The sequence below is a fragment of the Medicago sativa genome, chromosome 2 (assembly GCF_051527215.1).
Source record: "Medicago sativa cultivar Bolivia chromosome 2, Bolivia_mono, whole genome shotgun sequence".
In the NCBI taxonomy this organism is placed as follows: Eukaryota; Viridiplantae; Streptophyta; class Magnoliopsida; order Fabales; family Fabaceae; genus Medicago; species Medicago sativa.
Genome location: NC_140750.1, coordinates 53,172,927 through 53,183,324, shown reverse-complemented (window position 1 = coordinate 53,183,324; position 10,398 = coordinate 53,172,927). Strand labels below are relative to the sequence as shown.

Sequence of the window (10,398 nt, the reverse complement as noted above, 5' to 3'; positions counted from 1 at the left end):
TCAGGTTGTATTGTAGACACGTGGTGACCGTAGGTTTCCCCCGAGGTTACCTAAAGGTTAGGATTAGGAAGAACTCACTGAGACATTATGTATCATCCCAATCCTTATTTGTTTCAGATAAGCATGATGGTTTTGCAAGCTTGTAGCCGGATGGATATTTCAGCAAGTGCACGTTCGTACCCGCGGCAGGATGTCAGGGACCTTTAAGGATATGTTCTTTTTTATGTATGGACGAGATGTATTATATTGTTGTTTGTACGAACGTGATTTGTTGTATATATGTTATTCATTCGAAGATTTATTGTTGTAAATTTTAATGTATCCAAGTGAATGCACATGCTAAACTTCCTAGGTACGTTTAGTATGGGTGTTACATTTTATATCTGTATCGGATAATAATCTAGTCGTATTACAATAAAAATTGTTATCAATAAAATTTATCCGTAAATTTCAACATAACATGTAGAATCCTCTGTAGACGAATTTTACACTGAGATTAAAGACTTCTTTTTTCTTTGTAAAGAACACTGAGATTAGAGTTTTTTTTTTTTTTTTTGGCAAAAGGAACAGGTATATAAATAAAAATAAAAAGGAGTTACCGGAAGGCATTAGACCTGACTCAAATACGTGGTAAAACCAAATAAGGTGAACCCACCCTAATCAATCCTAATCAAACAAACACTCATCACAAGTGCAGCTTAGCAAACCCGCGTACGGGCAATCTATATTTTTTAACCAATAAATTTTTTTTTTGTAGTGTGTATTTTAGATTTTTAAAAAAAAATTCATTTTGTTAAAAAAAATATTTTTAGCCTCAAAATAAAAAGTTATTCCTACTAACCTTTAAAAACAAGTAACTCAAGCGTAAAAGTTTCAAGTATTCAACAAATTATTTTTATGATAGTAAACAAACAGAAATAACTTTGTAATTTTAAAAAAATCTTTAAAAAATAATCTCTAAATTCTTTTAACCTATAATATTTTTTTTTTTTAAAAGCCGAAACAAACGCACTTTTTATTTAATCATTATTGTCTGTACAAAAGCCATAATGGCAAGGCAAAAGAAAAGTAAATATATAATCCATTTATTTGATACCACCACAATAATTAAATGATAATTGACACTCATATAATATTCTAGCAGATGGGAAATAAGATAGATCTTTTTGCTAGTGCAAAAACTCATTCATCCGCATAAAGCTTTTGTGTACTTTGTTGAAGCTGGTACTCTTAAAAACCAGTTGGGCATAGACACTGAAAATCAATACACTTTATACGACAAGAAGAACTACACTTCTTTATCACACAATCAGCATCAGTAACACATCCAGCAAATGCTATTATGAAAAAGAAGAATAAATTAGATTTGTTAAAACAAGAAAAAAATATTGTGTACAAAAAACAACGTAAAGAAAGACAATTGAAGGGTAAAATTTTTTTTTTACCGTCAACTTTGGTTGGAACTACAAATAGGAAAATAAATAGAAACATTGTGTAAATAAATTTAATGATTGCAGCCATATATTTCCCCTCTTTTTATGTAACAGATAGAACAGGTTATTTTTCTTGTTACATAATAGAACAAGATTTGATCACTTTATAGTTGCTAAAAATCATAATAAAATAAGAATATTATTGTCTCTTCAATTAATCAATTTGCTGTTTGTCCCTTCAGCACTTTTAGTAAGTAGGTCACGTAAACCACTGTCTAATTATAAGAATTAATGATTTTTAATTAATTTTTTTTTTTTTTTTTAACCTTTCACAAGAGAAAAGGGGGAAAATTTTGGATAATGTTAAAATTATGTGCAGGAATAATATACGATTCGGGTGAAAACTGTCATCTCAAAAATGTGATTTAGGGATTCGGGTGAAATCTTACATTTGGTCCCATAATAAATCTGGCGTCTACTCCTCAAAAAGTGGCTACCACTGGTTACTTTCCCATCTTGACTCTGACACCCTTGCAAATGCTCCTTGGAACTGGATTTGGAAATTAAAAGTCCCTGAAAAATATAAGTTTCTGGTTTGGCTTGCTTGTCATAACTAGGGGTGGACATCGGTCGGCCTCGGACGGTTTTCGGGTGAAAATTCCCAATCCGAGGTGACCGACGGTTGAGAAAATCATACCCATCTCCGTCCACTTTATGCACTCGGTTTGATCGGATTCGGTTTATTCGGTTTGTCGGTTGTTCGGGTGGGTTGTAACGGTTTAGATGCGAGCTTCAAACGCGAAAGAACAAAAGCTTTAAAAAAATCCAGCTACAAAAAATTCAACTTTTTTTGGTATATCTCATACATAACAAACAACTTTTTCATAACTTCACAATTACAGCCTTAATAAACTATTTACAGAACAAAATAAAAAATCAATGGGGATAGAGTTATGAAAACAAATCAGTGGTTCAAGATCTGGAGCTTCAAAAGAAGATCAGAGATGTTAGCTATGAATGAATAACAAATCAATAGCGTTAGAAGCTTGAATAACAAATCAATTGCATGTATCTTTCACACACTATCAAGATCCAGTTCACCAACAGACAATGGTTTTGGAAGTTGAAGATCTATGAAGAACTTTTAAGTGTTGGCTATGAAGCTATGAAGATGAAGGAAGTCTGATCAAAGTATAAGAGAAAAGATGAAGATTAAGAAGAGAGGATGAGAGAAGAAGAGAGGAAGTGAGATGATTTGGGTAGAGAGAAGTGGAAGCGATGATGTTTCTAGAGAGAGAAGGGGATGTTGGGAAATGAGATAAAAAAGGGATTTATGTTACCTATTTTTTTTACGTTATTTATGTTACCTAACCTGCCAAACACTAGGAAAATAATAAATAAAGCTATTTTGTCGGTTGCTTATGGGTTTCGATGGGTGGATTTAACCCATCCGAGACCGACCGATATAACCTGTCCATAACCGTCTTCTTCAACCCGAATGACCCGTACAACCCGAATGGACCCACCCGCTTGTCTACGGGCCTGTTGGGTCGGCCGGTTTGGGTCGATTACACAAATCTTGTCCAACCCTAGTCATAACGTAGCCCCCACATTAACGTTGTTGAACCACAGGAATATTATTAATTCCGCAACATGCTTCAGATGCGGTGAACATGAAGAATCTTTCCTCCGTTTATTATCTCAATAAACTACATTGATTTTAAAATTGCATAAATATTATTAAATTATAATTAATTAACTATTGTTAGTTTATAGGTTAACAAGTTAGTTTGACGGATTGTGAGTTGGTTAACCTAAGTCACTCTAAAAATAAGTCTCTTATCATTATATCATTACTCATTCTTTGATCTATCTATATTTATTCAATATTAATCTCAACGAGTATCTTCTGAGTACTCCTATGCTTGCTTTCTTTCTTTCTTTCTTTCTGATCATTGTTTTTATTTTATTGAACGACAAATATTGGCAAAAGACAAAAAAATAAATAACCAAGTCTCTGCATAAGATTAACAGTAATTCGCAAGACAAAAAAAAAACAACCAAACGAGATCGTATAAAGCAGGAACACCCAAAAGAAAATACAAAAACTAACCACCAACACCAAAATCAAAGCATAACCTCCTTACAAGAGCATAAAAAAATAAACTAAGCCAAACTCCTCGGCCTTCATCGCAAATGACCACCAATACTATATCCAAACTTCTATTTCCCACCGCTCAAACCCCCTCAAGAACACCAACCAATCCACCAAATCCCTATAACAACACCTCACATATTCTCTTCATAAGTTGAGCCAAATTACACATATTAAAATCACTTTATTTAGACACTCATTCAGATTCCACCAATACAACAAGCAAGGCCAAAAAGCTTGAGTCTAGAAACTGACTTCCGGTCTCGAAGAAAAAACAATTACCCCACCAGTCTCCATAAACAAATAATCACGACATCCCTCAAAACTCCCAATCCACCGGAGAATACATCGCAACAAGCCCAAAATCCCTATTCTAGACAATAATTCTCAATTTTGAAGCAAAATCGATCGACCAAAAAGAAATCATAAGACGAACCCCTCAGAAAGTCAACAATTCAGTGATAACATAAACAAAACCAGCTTGATCATTGTTATGTATCATACAAACCTGACAATATTTTCTATCAAAACAAACTAACTTGAACTTGGTTTAATATTTTTTTTTGAAGAAGCTAAATTAACCCCCTCAAATTAGCACCAGAGAGAATCGAACCTGAGACCTTGAGGCGGAGCACACTCCCAGGTCCCAAGCCAATACCACTAGGCCAACCCAAGTGGGTTTGAACTTGGTTTAATATTGCTTTAGTACGCCAGAGTTATCCCTTTTGTGCATTTATTATACTATTTAGATGCAAAATTAATCTTTTGAATTTAAACATTCCGCTAAACTGCATGCTTTAATTGCATATTTTCATCTATCATAGTGTTTATATAATGCAATACAAGATATATGATTAAATTACTCATATAACTCGTAATGCATTTTATAAACATTAAAAGTAGTCATCTTTATAACTAACACAAAAACGATGCATAGTATGATCAATAACATAAAAGTAAAATTAATCAATTGATCGACCCGATGACGATTGATGAATTTGGATGGTTGTCCAGGGTGCTCCGATATGGCGGAAGTTGAATCTTCACGGTGGAAGTGGAAGGTTCATGCAGTCATGTTAGCACTTCAACGCACAAGTCAGAATGTGAGAGAGGCGGAAAAGTGCATGACCTGGTAAATGTGGATTGTACCTTGAGAGTGATGTAGAATCACCATTATATAGGCATTGTTGCTCGTAACTGCCTCCATACGATAAGGTAGGCAGTTGGAGATTATTTGGGTGTTCAAGATGGAGTTGTGGCATGTGTTTATATATGCGGTGATCCACATAGAGCTTAGCGTACTGTCTCACCGTGGTTCCCAGGTTCCCTTTGGGTGTAGGCTCTTTAGGCCTTATTATTATGGGCTTCTATACGGTCAAGAAAAGTTTCCCCCCAAGTCATTACTGTCTTTATGACGTAATGAACTTTTTGTCTAGGCGCAAAGGCTGATCTCCTCATGCACAGGGTTCATGGTTTTGGGCATGTGGACACTTCAGGCAGCTCCTCCTGCGTGAATTCTACAGTTTTCATCTCTTTTGAAGCGTTCTTCCACCTTGCATTGCCTTGGAACTTCAACATAATTTTCTTCACTGTGTATTGTCTTCAAATACCTTCCAAGAACCATTGATCTTCAATCCTTATATCATTGATCCTTCACATGATGTCTTGTTTTGCTGATTTATATGATTTCTCACTAAAAAAAATACTCAAAACAACTATAGAGTTGCATGTTTTAGGATAACATTGAATTACAACTACTCAAATGAAAAAGTACAAAAAGTTTTTTAACCTATTGACGACACCTCTCAATGACTTCTACTTTGCCTTCAAATGCAAAGAAAATAATTAAAAATATAGCTAAAAACATCATATGTTATTCCATCATCAGTAGGTTTGATAATTGTTGAGATACATTCATATTTCCAAGAGGAAACATGAAAGACCAAAGAACACCTTCTCCTTAGGAATGAATTCATTAAAAAATAGAAAAATAGATAGGGAATGTTATGATTTAACATTATGATGAAAACCTCAATCCCATGACGCTTTTTAATATAGAAACATAGTCGTATTTGTGTTATTTCTCTTGATACATCACATATAGAAAAGTCTCAGACTTCGTTTCACATGTCGTTGCACAACGTCACCGATGAGATAGTTAGGCACCAGTCACAACCACCATTGAACATAACCGTTTTAGAGAAGATTGCAAATGAGCAGGTTGTTGAACTACAACAGCCGGTTCTCACTTTGGCTACAAATACTATGCCGACAGTTTAGAATATTATTGCTGATCCTAATGTAGCAGCGCGTAATCCGCAACTTCATAAGGAACTTTATTTTGTTAGACAATATCTCATTCGAGGTAAAGATGTTGATGTCCCCGTTACACCTTATCTGACGAAGAAGCAGAAGAAACAACAAAGTAAACTCAATTCCTACCACACGCGTTCCAAGGGTGAATCCAAGGGAGGTTGAGCAACATTCTCCTCGGGTCATTTTTCTTTCTTTTTAATTTCGTTTTTCTTGATTTTTGAGGGTTTTGGTTTCTCCCCCCTCTTATATATATATTTTCCCTTTTTAATAATATTTTTATGAGTAGGCGGACGGCGGCATGGGATGGGGGTATCTGTCCTTCAGACTAACCTTGATGCAACACCTATCTCTTGACTTATAAAAAAAAAGAATTTGAATCTAAAACAAACCATTGCTTTTAGCCAAAACTTTATAGTTGATTGATAATTACTTTAACTCCCTTTTGATTAATTTTTTTACAATTCGATAGAACCGTGCACTTTCAGAAAGCTATCAAAGTACGCTCTTGTCAACCGACTAGTAGGAGTTGTGAAAGGAGACCAAGAAATGGCTCAAAGGCAAATTGGATAAGGAGAGAGCCATGGTAGAAATACCGGGATTACTATAAGGACTACTTGTATGCTCCCTCAATAAGAGGAGTTATATGGCCAAAATTAGTGATAAACCCCAAGCTGTTACGATGTAGAATGATTCATGATCACCATAACTCAGATCCTAGCAAAGTACATCGCCTGACAGGGTCTATGCTATTATATAGGCATGAAATTTCTTCTTGCTGCTAGTTATTATATTCATCCCTCTTTCTCTATGCTGACAGGGCCGGTCTTGGAGAGAGATTGGCGGTTTGGATTGCACTGAAGTCTAGACGAATTTTGCTCTCAAGGTATTGGTTTTCCACGGCACAACAAACTTACTGTAAGCTTTACTTTCTTTTGTTTGGTACTGCATATTTATCTAAATTCCGAACAGTGTTTGTTGGTCAGCGCTTCGTCCTCCCTCTCCACCTAATTATCCAGCGTACAACGAATCAATGATGATCCATCATCTAAGCTATTGTAAGACGAGTAATTTTACAGTAGCTAGTTTTGATCTGTTTGATGAGAATTCTTATAATTTGCGAAAGTTGATGTACACATTTGTAAAATGAAATATTAATGTTTTACTCTAAGTACTTGATATGATTTTAAATTATATGTGGTGAAATTTTCGTAGAATAAGTTCAATATAATGCTTTTAACGGTGATTAGTGAATCAGGGAAAATATAATAATTTTAAATTTCCGAGAAACTCAAAATATATTGTATGAGTTGTAGGGTGTGGAAAGTGCAATCATGTGTTTGATTGGTTTGGAGTGAAGAATATTGTTCAGCCCCTGGAATGGAATCCACTAAATTATTTTTTGCGTTACTTGTAGATAGAAAAATCGTTATTGTAGATAGAAAAATGGAGCATATCTAGATGATACAAATATGCAGAATTTAAGTTACTTTTTCGGATTGGAGCGATTGTCCTACGCAGGTTTTAATGGAGAAAATTGAAATCTATTTTTGCACGAGGGTTCCTTACGCGTCTGAAGTTCTGCAATTGTGTATTTCATTCTCAGTTAGCATTTTGCATCAGGTTTTGAAGGGGTGTTCGCGGTGCGGTTTGGTTTTAAGGGTAAAAGTCATCCGAACCGCAACATAAATAAGTATGCTGTTTGGTTTGAATCGGTTGGTGCGGTTTTTTTAGACGATATTTTTTTTTGTTTCCAACGTTAAAATCAAATTAAAAAGCTAAAACACAACATATTTTCAGCAATGTTTGAAATTTCATCCAACATTACAATTTTATTTCTAACCAACAATGTTCCGATTGACGTAGACCAAATTAAAACGTGGACAAAAAGTAATCAAATTTTGTAAGAAATACAAAAGACTAGATTTGTTTGGTGTGCTACGGGGAGGGAGATTTGGTTACGTTTGATGAGGTGGACGAATCAGTGTTTTTTAATTCCTTCTAATTTGTTCATTCATTCGGAGTGTTGGAATATGGGAGGCTATCATAAAAATATAGTTTTCTCTTGTAAAAAAAACATAGAATCTAATCAAGAACTTGTTTATCCCTTTTAATAATAATAAAAAATATATGATTTTATTCCTCTTGATCAAAATACGTACTTTGATATTTTTTTTAAAGACGTACTTTGATGCCTAAAAACAAAACATAGAATTTAATCTTGGCATTTTCCGAGTGCATCTTTGCTCCATTTAGACTTGCTCCATTTACTCCTTTTTACTTCATAGATGTGTGACATATGGCAAAAATAAATCTAAGGGTTGAGATTAAAAGGTCAAAAATAATAAGGATTTACTTAATAATACTCTAATCAACATTCACGTTTTCCATCTTCCTCCCAATCAACATCTTTGCGGCCTCCCGCTCTCTTTCCTCTTTCTCTGCCTCTTCCTCCGGCCAGAGTTGATGCCTCTTGTCGGTCTCCCGCTCCTCGCTGTTGTTGTAGTTATCTACAGATCGCGATTTCAAACCCAAACCAGTGGTGGCTATCGTTCCTCCATCTCTGTCTCTACCTCTGAACGGGGCTGCTGCCACTTGTTGTAGCATCACTTCTCGCCGTCGTTGTTTTCATATCATCTAGATCTCACGATTTCAAATTCCAGAAGAAAATTTGATTCCAAAATCAGAAAACAAACTCATACTGTTCTTAGTGATTTCAAAATCGAAAACGATGAAAAAGAAGACTGCACAATCACCGTCCCGCCGCCGTCGGAAGGACACAACGACGGTAAGATGGGGCTGTGCTATAACGGTGTATAGAGCAGAAGAGAGGTATATTATGAATTAGTCGTCGAAAGTGGCGGCGGTGTTGCCGGATGTGGCGGCGGTGGAGAGATGAGGTTGTTGTTGTGGCAGGAGTTGGAAGGGGGAAGAACAGAGTAATTAAGTTGTGTTAGGTGTGTGGAACATAATGGGGAGAACATTTTAATCCTAGTCCTTGATTTTATTTTTGTCATATGTCACACATCTATGAAGTAAAAAGGAGTAAATGGAGGAAGTCTAAATGGAACAAAGATGCACTCCCATTTTCCATGGTTATTTGAGGTGATTATATTTTGCTGAAATTTTTAAGAGAATTTTTCGAAAATAACGCTACAAGAAAAAAGACATTTTGCGACTTTTAAAATGATTGATTGCGACTGTTAGAAGGGTCGCAAATGTACATTTGCGACTGTTCCCCAACAGGCGCTAATGTTGGGGTCGCAAGTGACATTTGCGAAAGTTCAAGGAACGGTCGTTACAACCGTCGCAAAGGGCATTGCGACCCTTCACAACTCTCGCAAAGTAGGCAACTTAATCTAACTTAATGGACTTGCGACCCTTGACAACAGTTGCAAATGTTTAGTTTATTTTTTTAAAATTTAAATAAATATATTTATAAATACTTAAAATGCAAAAATATATAAACTGTAAATAACCAAATGTCATTCATATAATTCATTCAAGTGTGACAACATTGATCCATGCATCAAATAAATCAAAACAACAGCAAATAAAGTACAATTTAAACATTCAAAAACCAAAACATTAATGGTTGAACATTCAAAACAGTTGTATTAGAATAAAAAACTCATATTCCTACAGGATTTGCAATAGATTGCATGAAAGCATATAAATAAACATTAAATCATGTGAGTAGAAGATATATACAACAGAATATTCCTCGTATGTGTATCAAGTTATGTCAATAGACTGCATCAAAGCATATAAATAAACATTAAATCATGTGAGTAGAAGATATATACCACAGAATAGTCCCTAGTTGGTGGAACACCATTTACAACTTGAACCAGCATTTACAACTTAAATCATGTGAGCAGGCGCGAAGGTAAAGACTGAACCAACATTTACCTTGTTATATTTGGCAAAAGAATAGTCCCTTGTTAGTGGAACACCATTTACAACTTGAACCTGATCGATACATTAAAATTTGTCGTGATTATCAAATTGTGAATCAAATCATGAACGGGAAATCCTATTTTCTAACTAATGAATCAAAGTCTATTGTGAACTTTATAAAAAAAATCTACTTTATTTTCAATGATATGAATGGGAAAGCCAATTTTTCCTATCATGATCTAGCTACTATAAAGAACAAACAGAGGCATAAAAAGGGGAGAAAATTTACTTACACCACCCATATTCGTAGAATCGTGACGTATAAATCTTCTGTTCTCATACAGAACTCTATTTCTTGCCTTCAAGTTGAACAATCTCAACACTAGCCTTGAGAAGTTTTGCATCCCGGATATGAAGGCTCTTCTTTGTCATTACACTTTCTCTAAGTCGCCTAACTACTATGTAAAAATGAAAACACAATCCCTAAGCTTATTAAGTAGCTTATTATAGAGAAGCACTAAATCACAAACAAAGCAACAATATGTTATAACACCGAAATCCAAAATCACCAAAGTGATTATATAAATATCTAGAACA

General features: G+C 34.9%; 2 long non-coding RNA genes across 2 annotated transcripts; one reads left to right on the top strand and one right to left on the bottom strand.

The window, feature by feature from the left end:
- Positions 1-1,064: 1,064 nt before the first annotated feature.
- LOC146948853 (uncharacterized) lies at positions 1,065-1,594 on the bottom strand. Its single transcript, XR_015027053.1, has 2 exons — positions 1,446-1,594; positions 1,065-1,337 (listed from the first exon to the last, which is right to left on the bottom strand). It is a non-coding gene; the product is annotated as an uncharacterized LOC146948853 (long non-coding RNA).
- Positions 1,595-6,273: 4,679 nt separating this feature from the next.
- Positions 6,274-7,072, top strand: LOC146948852 (uncharacterized). Its single transcript, XR_015025361.1, has 2 exons — positions 6,274-6,626; positions 6,722-7,072. It is a non-coding gene; the product is annotated as an uncharacterized LOC146948852 (long non-coding RNA).
- The last annotated feature ends 3,326 nt before the right edge of the window (positions 7,073-10,398 follow it).